Below are 14,609 nucleotides of genomic sequence, written 5' to 3'. Positions count from 1 at the left end.
TTTCAAAATCCAAAATAAGGTTAAACTGACAATTGAACTCAACAATGCAAAAACCTTGATCTGTATCATTTTCCTGGTCCGTGCGACACCAAGTCACTGTATGATCACAGCAACACAGTGAGCAAGTGTCAGAAGGAAAATGAGTGCAGTGCCAGAGCGCATGCTGGGAGCAGCTGGTGACAGACGGGGAAGTGCATTTCCCACAACAGGAACACTTCCCAAACAGCGGACTGCGGTGGAAGAATTCAGAGGGGGTTTACACTTTGAAATTTGATGTCAGAGACACAATGGAGATCTGTCATTGAGTCTGTTCAAGATAAAGATTGTAAGATTGCTACAGATGCAAAACAAAATAAAAAGCTCATGGTTTAGTGAAGGAAAAAGATGAAATTGTACATTTCATCAATCTACCCATCTTTACAATGAGTACCACACCACTTTCCTCACTCGGGGACAGAACCACTGGTGAAGATGATCATATAATCCCCGTTACTAGCCAAAGAATCAGAGAAAGTCGGTTTCTCAAACGTTAAGGTACAGCCAGGAATGTGGAGGTAAGCATTAATGTGTTGCTCCTGTGCTGCAGGTGACCAGTGCACGGTATCTCTGTTCCAGTATAGTGGGCTGTACTGTGCCGAAGTTTTAATTTTGAGTCTCACATGAAGCAGCTTCAATTTGTCGTTGTGTTGAGGGGTACGGACAGAAGGTGATATTGAGCAAAGCCAAGTTTATGGGAAAATACCCGTGTTTGTGGATTGAGAAACGACCTTTTCTGGATAATGACTCTTTGATCAACAAACACACTGCAAGTATCTAAAACGTGAAGAGACATATGTGGAGAACGAGCCGAAGGTGATTTTTCAGCAGATGGATAACGTTTCCCATGTGCACTGCTTTAAATTCCGGGAAAATAGATGTTGAATTGGTTTCATGTTACACAGTTTGTTGCAAGGTTATTGCAATAATAATAAAAAACGAAATCACATAGGACCGTTTGAATATTGTATTGAATTGAATTTTGGTCTGAGCATATTTTATCTTCAATGGCGTGCTGCAGAGAAGTACAAAGGGTTAACAACACAAAAGGACAGAGTCTTCTTGGTGGATTTCTTGGGTGGAGTTAAGAATGTACGAAATGTACATAACATCATGTGAATGTGGTCAAATCTTTAAAGTAGGTGTTGCCTCTCCAAGTGACGATTCAATTCCTACTCATTAGGATATAACTTCCGTCTGCAGATATTTTACGACATCAGCTCCATTTACAGAGCTTCACCTTGATTAATACGCCACACCTTACCAATCCATGAACTTGTTATACTCAGTCTTATTCAGTTGTACGTGTTCATGAAATGTCTTTGTGTCTGAAGTCAACAAATTCGAAATTGTTACGCAACCACACTGACTTTCACTCAATGGTAAATTCTCTCCTTGTACGTTTGTTCGTGTATCTTTTAAAACACTCTGAAGTCAGCTTCTACGTTTTATTTCTGTAAAGTCGTTCACGATTTAAATAACTCTATTGAGTGGAAGAAACTCTCATCCAAACTTTTCTTAATCATTCACTAATGGTTTTCAAGCTCTAACGAAAGTTATTGATTCACTCGAAAGAGGGACTTTCCCCGATTTAGTCATTCAAACCTTGCGTTATGTGAAAATCTCATTTGTTTTCATCAAACTTGCGTGTTTTTGCTCCAGCATTTCCAAATCTCGTGAATAAACTCCTTCATTCTTTCTATCACCCCGATGAAACCGATTGTACGTTTTCTGATATTTTGGCTTTCTAATACCTTGCTATCCAGGAAACAGCGTCTGTGCCCTTTCTAACTTCTTTACATGTTTTTGGTGGAGAATGAGGGCAAGGATTACACTCAATGCTCCCATTGAGTGTGACCTAAAGATTTTACAGTTACACTATGAACTCTTTGCTTTTTAAATATGACGTCTCTATTTATAAACTCCAATAAGGTTAATTACTATCTATCCAGTTCATGAGCATCGTCTCCATGGAGACAAAAATTATCTATCACTTCCTTTTTTCTTCCACGGGATTTCTGAAATGTTTCTAAGGCCAACATCTCTATATCCCCGTGTCCTGAGTCAGTCTCAGCTATTTTTAAAGGTGACTGAAGTTCAAATACTTCATAGTGTGTCTCCCGTCATTCCAGTGGTTCTGGAAAGTAAATGCCATCACCAAAGGCCACCGTGGATCTGAAATCAACGGTTTTCACATAGTAATGGTCGTAGCTATTGTGTCCGTGTTCTTGTTCAATTTGTTCATCATTTCATGGGTCCCTGTATTGAATTCTATTGAATGATTAAATTGTGAATGGAGACATTCCCTTCACCACTCATTCGAAACTCCATGGAACATTGAAAGATTTTACTCATACGCTTCCAGAGGACAGTCCTGCCATTACTGGGATGTATCAGTGAACATTCCGGGCGGATCCTCGAAGGCAAGGATTTCCTTTTCCATTTTAGGATATCATTACAGCACTGAATCCCATGTGCGCGTTCATTATGACCAAAACAGTTGCAGCAAGACTTTAAAACTAAGATTTTGCAATCTTCTTGCATTGGTTGTCCCAAAAATTACATTCCATATTATGGTATGTTTGTGGATGAAAGCACTTTCTGAATCTTGAGCAATTATATTTCAGTTTTGTCAAAAAATTATCATTCGCTGTTCTCTCTTTCACTTTCAGTTTCCCGTTTATATCCCGTATTTTATCAGTTTATCGTAAATTTTCAATAATTTCAATCAATCTCGCTCCTGATTACCAATCCGAGAGAATGCCACAATTTTGTCAATTTATATGCAGTGCAGCTGTACGGCGCGGTCACCAAGTGGAAAGGCATTGGTCACGTGAACCAAATATAAGGAGCGGGCTGGTGGAATTTGGCCATTCTATCGAAGTCATATTTAAAACATTTAACGTAATCTTTAGCCAAACCATATTGGCAGAAAATAAGAAAACAAAAACGAAAAAATTGCTTTTGCTGAAAATCAAACAAAACCAGACGTTGCTGGAATATTTGAGGACGTCTTGCAGCATCTGTGGAGAGACGGACCCAATGGATGTGAAACGTTAACTATGATTCATCTGCACAGATACTGCCAGCACACCTGTGATTTTACAGCAATTTCTGTTTTTGTTTCAGATTGGCAGATTTTGTCGCAGTTCATGAGAACAGTGCCCATTAGAATCAAACAGACAACATGGACCTGGTAGTGTGAAATGAGACAGTAATAATGAATGAGTGGAGAGTGTTGTACTGAAAAAAGCACAGCAGGTCAGGCAACATCCGAGGAGCAGGAGAATGGACGATTTTGGCATAAGCCATTCATCACGAATTAGGCTTGTGAGTCGGGCAGAGGAACAAAGCTGAAGCCAGGTGCCAACTCGCAGGCACCTCCTCCTACAGACCATGATCACAAACTCTCCTCCCCTCACCAAACCATCATCACCCAGACCATCCACAATCTCATCACCTCTGGGCATCTCCCATCCACAACCTTCAACCTCATTGTCCGTGAACTGCACACTCCACGATTCTACCTCCTTCCTAAGATTCAAAAACCTGCCTGCCCCAGTCGACCTATTGTCTCATCCTGGGCCTGTCCCATCCGAATAATCTCTTCCTACCTCGACACAATCCTATCTCCCCAGTCCAGGAAATGCCCACATACATTCGTGACGCCACTATGCACTTCACCTCCTCCAAGAATTTCATTTCCCTGGCCCTCAATGCGCCATCTTCACCATGGATATCCAGTCCCTGTACAAATCCATCTGCAATGACAGAAGTCTGCAAGCCTGCCATTTCTTAATCTCACACCATCCCAACCAGTACCCCTCCACCGACATCCTCACCCACCTGACTGAACTGGTCCTCACAATCAACAACTTCTCTTTCCAATTGTCCCACTTCCTCCATTGACACTGGTAACCATGGGCACCTGCATAGGACCTAGCTATGCCTGCCTGTTTGTCAGATACGCGGAACTGTCCATCTTTCGCAGTTACACAGGCACCATCCTCCACCTGTTCCTCCGTTACATTGATGAATGTATTGGCGCCACTTGGTGCTCCAACAAAGAGGTTCAATAGCTCACCAACTTTACCAAACCCTTCCACACCGACCTCAAATTTATCCGGATCATCTTGGCAACTTCCTTAGCCTTCCTCGACCTCTCCATCACCGTCTCTGGCGACTGGCTAATTACAGACATATACTGCAAGCCCACCGACTCCCAAAGGTATCTAAACTACATCTCCTCCAACCCTATCTCATGTAAAAACGACATTCTCTATTCCCAATTCCTCCGCTTCCACCACATCTGTTCCTAGGATGACCAATTGCACCTCAGAAAGACTCAGTTGGTCTCCTTCCTCCAAGGTCACAAATTGCCTTTCCACGTTGGTTGACAATGCCCTCCAGTGCATCTCCTCCACTTCACACGCCACCATCCTTGAACCCCACGCCTCTCAACGCAACAAGAACAGAACTTCCTGGTGCTCACCTTCCACCCCACCAACCTCCGCATAAAACGCATCATATTCTGCCACTGATGCCACCTCCAAACAGACACCACCATCAGAGATATATTTCGCTACCCAGCTCTGCCAGCACTCCAGAAATACCATTCCCTCCACGACTCCCTCTTCAGGTCGACACTTCCCCCCACCAGCCCATAACCTTCTCCTGGCACCTTTGACTGCCACCAAAGGAAGGGTGAAACTAGCACCCACAAAAGTCTCCTCACCTCCAACTAAGGCCCGAAGGGATCATTCCACATCCGTTGGAAATTCACCTGTACAGCTACCAATGTGATCTACTGCATCCGTTGCGCCAAGTGTGGTCTCGTCTACATCAGGCAGACAGGATACCTTCTTGCAGATCATTTCAGAGAACATCTCTGGGACACCCGCACACACCAACTTCACTGTCCCGAGGCTGAACACTTCAACTCCCCCTCCTACCCCATCAAAGGCTTGCAGGTACTGGACCTCCTCCACTGTCAAACTGTTACCACCCAACGCCTGGAGGAGGAGCGCCACACATTCCGGCTTGGGACCCTAACACCACATGGGATAAATGCGAATTCGAACAGTTTCCTCAGTTCCCCTCCCCCAAGCATAAGCCTTCAACTCGCCACCGCCCTCTCGACCCCTTCCATCACTGCCACTTCTGACCTATTATCTTCTCCCCCCTAGTCATCCATCGATTGCTTTCCAGCTTTGTCCCCTCAACCCCACACACTTCCATTTATCTCTCAGCCCCGACTCATAAGCCTTATTCCTGATGAAGGGCTTAATCCTGAAGCCTGAATTCTCCTGCTCCTTGGATGCGACCTGATCTGCTGTGCTTTTCCAGCATCACACTACCAACTCTGATCTCCATCATCTGCAGTCCTAACTTTATCCTTGGAATTATCAATGACCTTGGAAAGAAGATATCCCTCGATTGCAGTGATCACAGTGTGACTGAGTTTTCCATTTATTTTGGGTGAGGGCAGGCTGGATCTGAGATGAGCACTTAACACCTAAACAACTGGAATAGTATCAGATAGCGAAGTTAGGGCGGGCTGAAGTGTAGTGGAAAATTCTGCCAGAAGATGAGTCAGTACAACTGCATCACATCACCCAGATTGTAAAAGACTCGCAAAAGGAGAAAATCAACTTCAGTGCAGGCACAATGACAGGTAAAATGGAAAGGAGACAATACAACACCCTGAGGTGCAGTGGAATTAGTTATGTGAAAGGATTCGATATACAAGCTACTTTACATATGGTCTGCCCTCACATTGGAAAAAGGAGTCTCCTGCAGTGTAACGGCGTCATTTGTCTCACAATGCTGAGAGACACTGACATAGTTTCTTCTGTAGCAGCGTGGCCTAGTAAAAGCATGATCGTCCCATAAACCAGAATTCAATACTTCAAAACTCTCCTCTGCGCTGTACAACTTATTTGCTGCTCCTATATTTAGATCTCAATCGCTTCACTGTGTATCTTCTTCAGCTTCCTGCTTCACGGAAACACTTGAAACGTGAACAAATCACTAGTGTTTCTACTTTCACCAATCCTTTGCAACTCCCGAGTGGCACAGTTACAAGTGACTGATTGGCTTTCTCGAGCGCTCTCACTCTGGTATGATCTGAATGATAAAGTGCACTGTGTTTGATCTGCAGAATGTCCCCACGCGTGACGGTGCTGTTTGTCCCATCCCCGTGGACTGAGCTGTCTCTATTGGCAGAGTATTCAGCTATTTCCGTCCACTTGCAGGCATTATGTGGGGATGTAAGTGCGGATAAGCTCTGAAGCTTCCTCTCACGGGCACAGCCAGGTGCAAGAGCGCCGCTGGAACTTAGCAATTTTGATTGCGAACTTCCTCCAAATATCATTTATTTGAGAGAGAGAGAAAGGTGCTGAGCTGGTGGGAAAGAGAGAAATGGGCTTCCCTCAGTAAAATTCAAAAAAGTGCATTTTTGTGCTGCCCATTTGATGTTCAGAATCAATCTTCGCAGAACAATCCTGCAGAAAGGAGGATAGTAAAAGCTTTTTTACGTATGTCCAAGGCAAAAAAATGGTTAGGACAAAAATTGGGCCCTTGAACACAGAAACAGGGGAATATATTACTGGGAACAAAGAAATGGCAGAGGAATTAAATGGGTACTTCAGATCAGTGTTCACTGGGGAAGACACAAGCAATCTCCCTGAGGTAACAGTGGCTGAAGGACCTGAACTTAAGGGAATTTATATTTGCCAGGATTTGGTGTTGGAGAGACTGTTAGGTCTGAAGGTTGATAAGTCTCCGGGACCTGATGGCCTGCATCCCAGGGTACTGAAGGAGGTGGCTCGGGAAATCGTGGATGCGCTGGTGATTATTTTCCAGAGTTCAATAGAATCAGGGTCGGTTCCTGAGGATTGGAGGGCGGCTAATGTTGTGCCACTTTTTAAGAAGGGTGGGCGGGAGAAAGCAGGAAATTATAGACCAGTTAGTCTGACCTCAGTGGTGGGAAAGATGCTGGAGTCTATTATAAAGGATGAAATTACGGCACATCTGGATAATAGTAACAGGATAGGACAGAGTCAGCATGGATTTATGAAGGGGAAATCATGCTTGACTAATCTTCTTGAATTTTTTGAGGATGTAACTCGGAAGATGGACAAGGGAGATCCAGTGGATGTAGTGTACCTGGACTTTCAGAAAGCTTTTGATAAAGTCCCACACAAGAGGTTAGTGAGTAAAATTAGGGTGCACGGTATTGGGGGCAAAGTACTAGATTGGATAGAGAATTGGTTGGCTAATAGGAAACAAAGGGTAGTGATTAACGGCTCCATTTCGGAATGGCAGGCAGTGACCAGTGGGGTACCGCAGGGATCCGTGCTGGGACCGCAGCTTTTTACAATATATGTAAATGATATAGAAGATGGTATCAGCAATAACATTAGCAAATTTGCTGATGATACAAAGCTGGGTGGTAGGGTGAAATGTGATGAGGATGTTTGGAGATTACAGGGTGACCTGGACAAGTTAGGTGAGTGGGCAGATGCATGGCAGATGCAGTTTAATGTGGATAAATGTCTGGTTATCCACTTTGGTGGCAAGAACAGGAAGGCAGATTACTACCTCAATGGTATCAAATTAGGTAAAGGGGCTGTTCAGAGAGATCTGGGTGTTCTTGTCCACCAGTCAATGAAGGCAAGTATGCAGGTACAGCAGGTCGTGAAGAAGGCTAATAGCATGCTGGCCTTCATAACAAGAGGAATTGAGTATAGAAGCAAAGAGGTGCTTCTGCAGCTGTACAGGGCCCTGGTGAGACCACACCTGGAGTACTGTGTACAGTTCTGGTCTCCAAATTTGAGGAAAGACATTCTGGCTATTGAGGGAGTGCAGCGTAGGTTCACGAGGTCAATTCCTGGAATGGCAGGATTGCCTTACACGGAAAGACTGAAGCGACTGGGCTTGTATACCCTTGAGTTTAGAAGACTGAGAGGGGATCTGATTGAAACGTATAGGATTATGAAAGGATTGGACACTCTGGCAGGAGGAAACATATTTCCGCTGATGGGTGAGTGCCGAACCAGAGGACACAACTTCAAAATACGGGGTAGACCATTTAGGACAGAGATGAGGAGAAACTACTTCACCCAGAGAGTGGTGGCTGTGTGGAATGCTCTGCCCCAGAGGGCAGTGGAGGCCCAGTCTCTGGATTCATTTAAGAAAGAATTGGATAGAGCTCTTAAAGATAGTGGAGTCCAGGTTATGGAGATAAGGCTGGAACAGGATACTGATTGGGAATGATCAGCCATGATCATATTGAATGGCGGTGCAGGCTCGAAAGGCTGAATGGCCTACTCCTGCATCTATTGTCTATTGAAAGGCTTTTGTTTCGGAGGCGTCGGTTTCTTTGCTGCAATCGGGCTTCAGTTAACATCTCAGTCCCAACTGTCCCAGATGAAGCGACTCCAAATGAAACCCTCACTCACTGAGAACCAACCCCACAGCCAGGAGCTGCGGGGCAGCAGGCAGTCCAAAGCAGAAGGGAGGATTAAAAACGAGCCATTATTTCTCCCTCAGCCGCTCTATCACAGAGACAGGCAGAGGCGGGTGACGTCATTCCCGTGACCACAGAAGCCGTTCAGCCCATCGAGTCCACGGTAAATCTCTATCGCTTGCTTCTCTCTGAGGTTATTCATCATCAGTGCTGCTTGTCCTAGTAATAGGGAACTGTGTCTGTTTCGAAATGCTGTCTCCAACATACTGATCCACATGTCATTCACGGCTGTTCATTTCACCGGAGGACCCTGCTGTGTGACACAGCCTGGGGAATAACTGCAAGCGGTGATGTGCGAGCAGTCCCAGCTTTGGCATTTCTTGCGCTTCTGTGCCGTCATAGAAGAATCACGTGCTCACCTTCAAACTGGTCAATCCATTTTGGCTGTGAGATCAATTCTCATTTATCAGCATTTACCACATGGACCACAGATTATTGGAACATCAGGCTCTGGAAAAGGACACAGGGCAGCACTGAGGAAAAGAAAATTTGTTAGAAAATACCTTTTTCTGTGGAATTCTACATCATTTATTAAACTTGCTCATATAGCTCTATCTTGTCTACTGTGTGCAGTCCTGCAATTCGCATGATAGCACGGATCTGATATCACTGGAAATGATGCAGGAGAGATTTACCAGGATATTGTCTGGGTAGAAAAGATTCAATTAGGAAGAGAAATTGGATAGTCTGGAGGCATTTTTCTGAGAGCAGAAGAGATTGAGAGGAAACATGATTGAGATGTACAAAATAATCAGGAATACGGATTGCGTAGACTGAAATAAACGTTTCTCTTTAATGTTAAGATCGAACGTTGGGGGAGGGGAGGGTGGCATAGATTTAAGGACAGAAGAGGAAAAATTTGAGTGAATGCACAGACAAATGTTTTTAAACAGCGATTGGTTGAAATCTGGAACTCGGTGCATCCAAAGTTTGGAGAGACAGAAATCCTCATAACTTTCAGAAGTATTCAGATGTGAATTTTGTGATGCCAAGACAGACGGGGCTATAGGCCAAGTGATTTAAAAAAGAGTTCGGATAGTTAAGCGAACGTTAATTTCCAGTATTAACAAATAGGCTTCTTTTTGCATAAACTTCCTGGGTAGTACCACCGCTTGTCGCTGCGTGAGATCTGGTTCAATTCGCTTCCAGAACTGGCCCTTGCATTTTGGGCTGGCTCAGTGGGTGGAACTGCGCCTTTCAGCCCCAGAAACCCGCATTAGATTTGTGTTCCTGACTGTGGAAATTGCACACTCTTGTTCTCACTCACCCTTGTGAGTTTCCGTTGGCTGTTCCGATTCCTTCCCACAATGCAAAGGTGTGCAATTCAGGTCAATGGCAAACAAAATCTGAATGTACTCTAAGTGTAAATCAGAGTCAAAAGTCAGAATTGCAGCTCGGGGAAAACAGAATGACCATTTCGGGTCAACAGACCCTTCCTCGGAACTGTTTTTAATTCGCAATGTTAACTCTTATTTCTCTCCACTGATGCTGCCTGACTCGCTGAGCTTTTGGAGCAATTTCTATTTTTGTAGGTGGCTCATAAATGCGGGTTTAGAAAGATAGAGTGGGGGAGTGTGAATCTCTTCCACGGCACAGTGCAGTTTCAACTGACCACACGGTTTCTGTCTGCACTGTGTCTAATTCCATTAACTCTGAATCTGTACATTTTTGTCCTTTTTTTAGTCTTTGGTTTTCACATCTCTCCTGTCATGTGAATTGCAGAACAGGTCAATAGATTTTTCAGGCAGAAACCACCACCAAACCGTTACCACCTGACGCCTGGAAGATGGACGCCTCATATTCTGCCTTGGGACCCTGCGGGATAAATGTGGATTTCAACGTCTTCCTCATTTCCCCTACCCCCACGTTATCAGTCTGAAGCATCCAACTCAGCACCACCCTCCGGACCCATTCATCTCTCCCACTCTAACTTATCACCTTATCCCCCGCCTCCATCCACCATTCGCTTTCCCAGTTCCTTTGCACCCAACTCTGACCCCCCCCCCAATTTATCTCTCAGCCCCCGCCCACAAGACTCATTCCTGAGGAAAGACTATGCCAGAAATGTCGATTCTCCCGCTCCTCGGATGCTGCCTGACCTGCTGTACTTTTCCAGCACGACACTATCGCCATGGCGAAGATAGACGAGCTCAGCTCAGGCTCTTCATCTGAGAGCGGAGAAGGCTGAGTGAGGAAGTGATTAAGGTGCACATTAAGGGGATTGGTGTGTGTGATAGGAATAAACTTCTTTTGGGAAGAGTTAACAACCAGGGATCTCCTTTAAACGCAAGGGAAAGGATGTTCAGAGGAGAAATAGCAAGAACGTTTTCACTCTGAGAGTGTTGTTTATTTGGAATTCACTGTTTGAACGTGTGGTAAAGCTATGAGTCATCAGGAGTGTTTAGCCGAATATTTGAGAAGCTAGCGCACACATGGATAAGGACCAGGTACTGGAAAGTGGGGTGAAATTTAACGGATATCTGATGAAAGAACCGAACACTGTACAGAAAATACAGAGCATGAACGCATGGGAAGAATAAAGGCACGGAAACTACTGGCGATTTGTTACAAGGGGTCTGCGGAATGCTACACTCGTCAAGAGGTCACTGGGGCAGGATGGGGCCCATGTGGCAGCATGGGAAATGAATCGTGGAATGCTGCTAGACCAATTAGCAGAGTCAGAGTCAGAGTGTGCTGAAAGTTTACAATGGCTGGCTGAGATAATAACAATTAGTAAAGTCCGCTTCGCCTACTAAATATCATCATGGCAGTTTGGGAAACGTCGTGACAGTACATACTTAGGACACGACTTTAAATAATTATTTGATTGTAGAGTCAGCCTGCTTGAGACACTTGGAGCAGGATATGACATTAAACATCTAATTAGTAGTTCGTAGAGTCAGCTTGGGACAGGAAAACATTGTGATAGATGGGGTAGTTAAATATCTAATCATGACAGGTTAGTCTGGGATGGAAGTTCATTGAGCACAGGTAGCAGTAGAATACTTATTAGTTACAGTAGAATAATATAAAGTAGAATTAGGAAAAAAACATAGTGGCAGAAGCAGAAAAATAATGGGAATTAGCACCATTGGTTTATTGTATAGCTGGAATGAGGTAATTCTGACTAACACAGTTGGCATTCTGATAAGGTAACAAGACATGATTAAAGAAAAAGTATAAAGTGATGGAGTTTAATTCAGATACATGTGAGTCGCTGAATTTTGGGAAAGCAAATCTTAGCAGGACTTATACACTTAATGGTAAGACCCTGGGGAGTGTTGCTGAAAAAAGAGACGTTGGAGTGGAGGTTCATAGTTCCTTGAAAGTGGAGTCGCAGGTAGATAGGATAGTGAAGAAGGTGTTTGGTATGATTTCCTTTTTTGGTCAGAATGTTGAGTACAGGAGTTGGGAGGTCATGTTGCGGCTGTGCAGGCCATTGGTTAGGCCACTGTTGCAATATTGCGTGCAATTCTAGTGTCCTTCCGATCGGAAAGATGTTGTGAAATGGTTCAGAAAGATTTACAAGGATGTGTCCAGGCTTGGAGGATTTGAGCCAGAAGGAGAAGCTGAACAGGCTGGGGCTGTTTTCCCTGGATCTTCGGAAGTTGAGGGGTGACGTTATAGAGGTTTACAAAATTATGAGGGGCATGGAAAGGATAAATCGACAAAATATTTTCCCTGGGGTCGGGGAGTCCAGAACTAGAGAGCATAGGTTTAGTGTAAGAGGGGGAAGATATGAAAGAGATCTTAGGGGCAGCTTTTTCACATGGCGGGGGGGGGGGGGGGGGGGGGGGGTTCGTGAATGGATTGAGCTGACAGAGGATGTGGTGGAGGCTCGTACAATTACAACATTTGAGAGGCATGTGTATAGGAAGGGTTTGGAGGGATATGGGCCGGGTGATTGCAGGTGGGACTAGATTGGGTTGGGATATCTGGTCGGCATGGACAAGTTGGACAGCAGTGTCTGTTTCGATGCTGCACATCTCAATGACTCTATGACACTATGACTCTATGCCATGGACCCTGAGATTCTGGCGAGTCAAAAATTTGTTTTCTGAATGTCACTGTTTTTGTTTGGAAATAAAAGATCTACTCCTTGAAAAACTCTGCATCTCCTGGTGATAGTCGACGTTTTCTCTACGACAACCACAACTTTGGGTGCAGTAAAATTGTGGCGAGTGCAGCTCTGTGGCGCAATGAAAAGCGTGTTAGATTTCTACAAATTTGGTAACTTTGCTATTCAATGTTTGTGGGTTTGAACCGTACTGGAATTGGAGTTTAGTTCAGTTTTCAGCTGAATCATTGAGTGTTGTGCTGATTCATCACCAATTCCTGTCGTCTGGAGTTCTCGTCCCTGCTACTGACCAGAGGAAATTCATTACCTTCTTGGTTGTGAGTTTTTACGGAATCATATCATTTGAAACATGATCAGATCAGAATCAGATGCTCATCCGCAAAACCTGCAAATTTCGTGCAGAAACCCACTATGCAACGTGTTCTTGGATGTTGATCAATGCAATATGTTTCATGTTATCTGTATGAACAGAAATTTTCGATTGCTTAAATGTCTTTATCCCGTTGTAATATAGGTTGTTGTGGGTGATCTGGGCAAAGACATTGACGTGTTTGGTCAGCCATGATCATATTAAACGACGGATAGACAGTGAGAAAATTAATCCCACGTTCTTGGTCTCACTTTTCTCACAAACCAGTTAGTCAGCGAACTGAGCTAACCGACTTCCATTCAATGCAGAGCTAAACCAAACAGATCAGTGCATTTGCATTATATAATATTTCATGTAGAATGAGCGGCTGCACCTTCCAACTCCATTAGCTCTTCTTACACTGAACATTTTCAATTGCAGGTGTTATGCAATTTCTTTCCTGTGAATGTTAACCACTTCCAGAGTGTTTCCCTTTTGCCTCGCCATCCAGGCAGCCCAGAATCACAGTCGTTGTTTAATTCACTGTTTGGTTATTGATATTGTGGATGGGCACACCCCAGCAGCTGTGCGAGTCGGAGAGGGATCATGGAACCCTTTTCACGTGAGTTTGCATCTGTTGTTATGCAGGAGCACAATTGGAAGTGCAAGAAAATGGGCAGCGCTAATGGCTGGGTGGCTGGTAGTGTGGCCGAGCGGTCTAAGGCGCTGGATTTAGGCTCTAGTCTCTGACAGAGGCGTGGGGTCGAATCCCACCGCTGCCATTTCTGCTGATCCACTCCAACGGCGCAGCTGGTTGAAATGCTGTTTCGACCCCTGCTGCGTTTCTGTTTAAAACAGAAGCGAAATGGGTTAGCTTTCTGGGAAAGTGCCGAATTTGGCGAAGCGTCTGTGCTGTCATGATCGTGTTCGCCTCCCGCAGCTCTACTGTTGCTTTACGTTCCAGGCAAGTTGAGTTTTAACTGGAACCGAATGGAGACTGTTATTTCATCGCTGTTGTGAAACAAAGTACTACGGTGACTCGACTCGTCCTTATTTGGTTTTCTGGCCAATGAAAAAATCGTTCCAATGAATTTCGATGTCATATGTTATTGAATTTCTCCCATTTCCTTCATCTCCGTCCTGGAGACATCGGAAGGGAAAGGTAATCTAGCCGAGACTGTGATTGGTGAAATTCACTTTTTATGGCCCATACTTATTATGTTCTTTCTTTCTCTCTTTTCAGCATTGTCCGGGAAGTGGTGGTGCACTCAGGCTCCAGTATGTTTGAAAGAGTAGTTTGGAATTGCCCTGTTGTTAGTTGTGAGATTACTTTATGGCTCATGCCCCCGGACTGTCTCACATTTAGCATTCATGCTCGCTGTGTCTGGAAATACATTTGGTTTGCCAGTTTTGTTTGTGTTCCGTGTTAAATGCTTTCCGTTTTGCGATTCTCTCAATAAATTTCGAGTTAACAGGGTTTCTGAGGTAACTTCCAGCTGCAAAAATCCTCAACTGAGAATCTGGGAAAATTTCCCAGAGTATGGTCAGTCGGAGCAAAAGTAAGGAAGTCGTTCGTTTCTGCAGCGTTTCACAATGCTACCGTTCCCGTGAGCAGT

General features: G+C 44.4%; 1 non-coding gene across 1 annotated transcript; it reads left to right on the top strand.

Annotated features, from left to right (window-relative positions):
* Positions 1 to 13,692: 13,692 nt before the first annotated feature.
* On the top strand, positions 13,693 to 13,775 carry trnal-uag (transfer RNA leucine (anticodon UAG)). The gene has a single exon. It is a non-coding gene; the product is annotated as a tRNA-Leu (tRNA).
* Positions 13,776 to 14,609: the final 834 nt, after the last annotated feature.

Source organism: Chiloscyllium punctatum, chromosome 41 (genome assembly GCF_047496795.1).
Source record: "Chiloscyllium punctatum isolate Juve2018m chromosome 41, sChiPun1.3, whole genome shotgun sequence".
Classification (NCBI taxonomy): Eukaryota; Metazoa; Chordata; class Chondrichthyes; order Orectolobiformes; family Hemiscylliidae; genus Chiloscyllium; species Chiloscyllium punctatum.
This window is presented reverse-complemented; position numbering and strand designations above follow the sequence as displayed.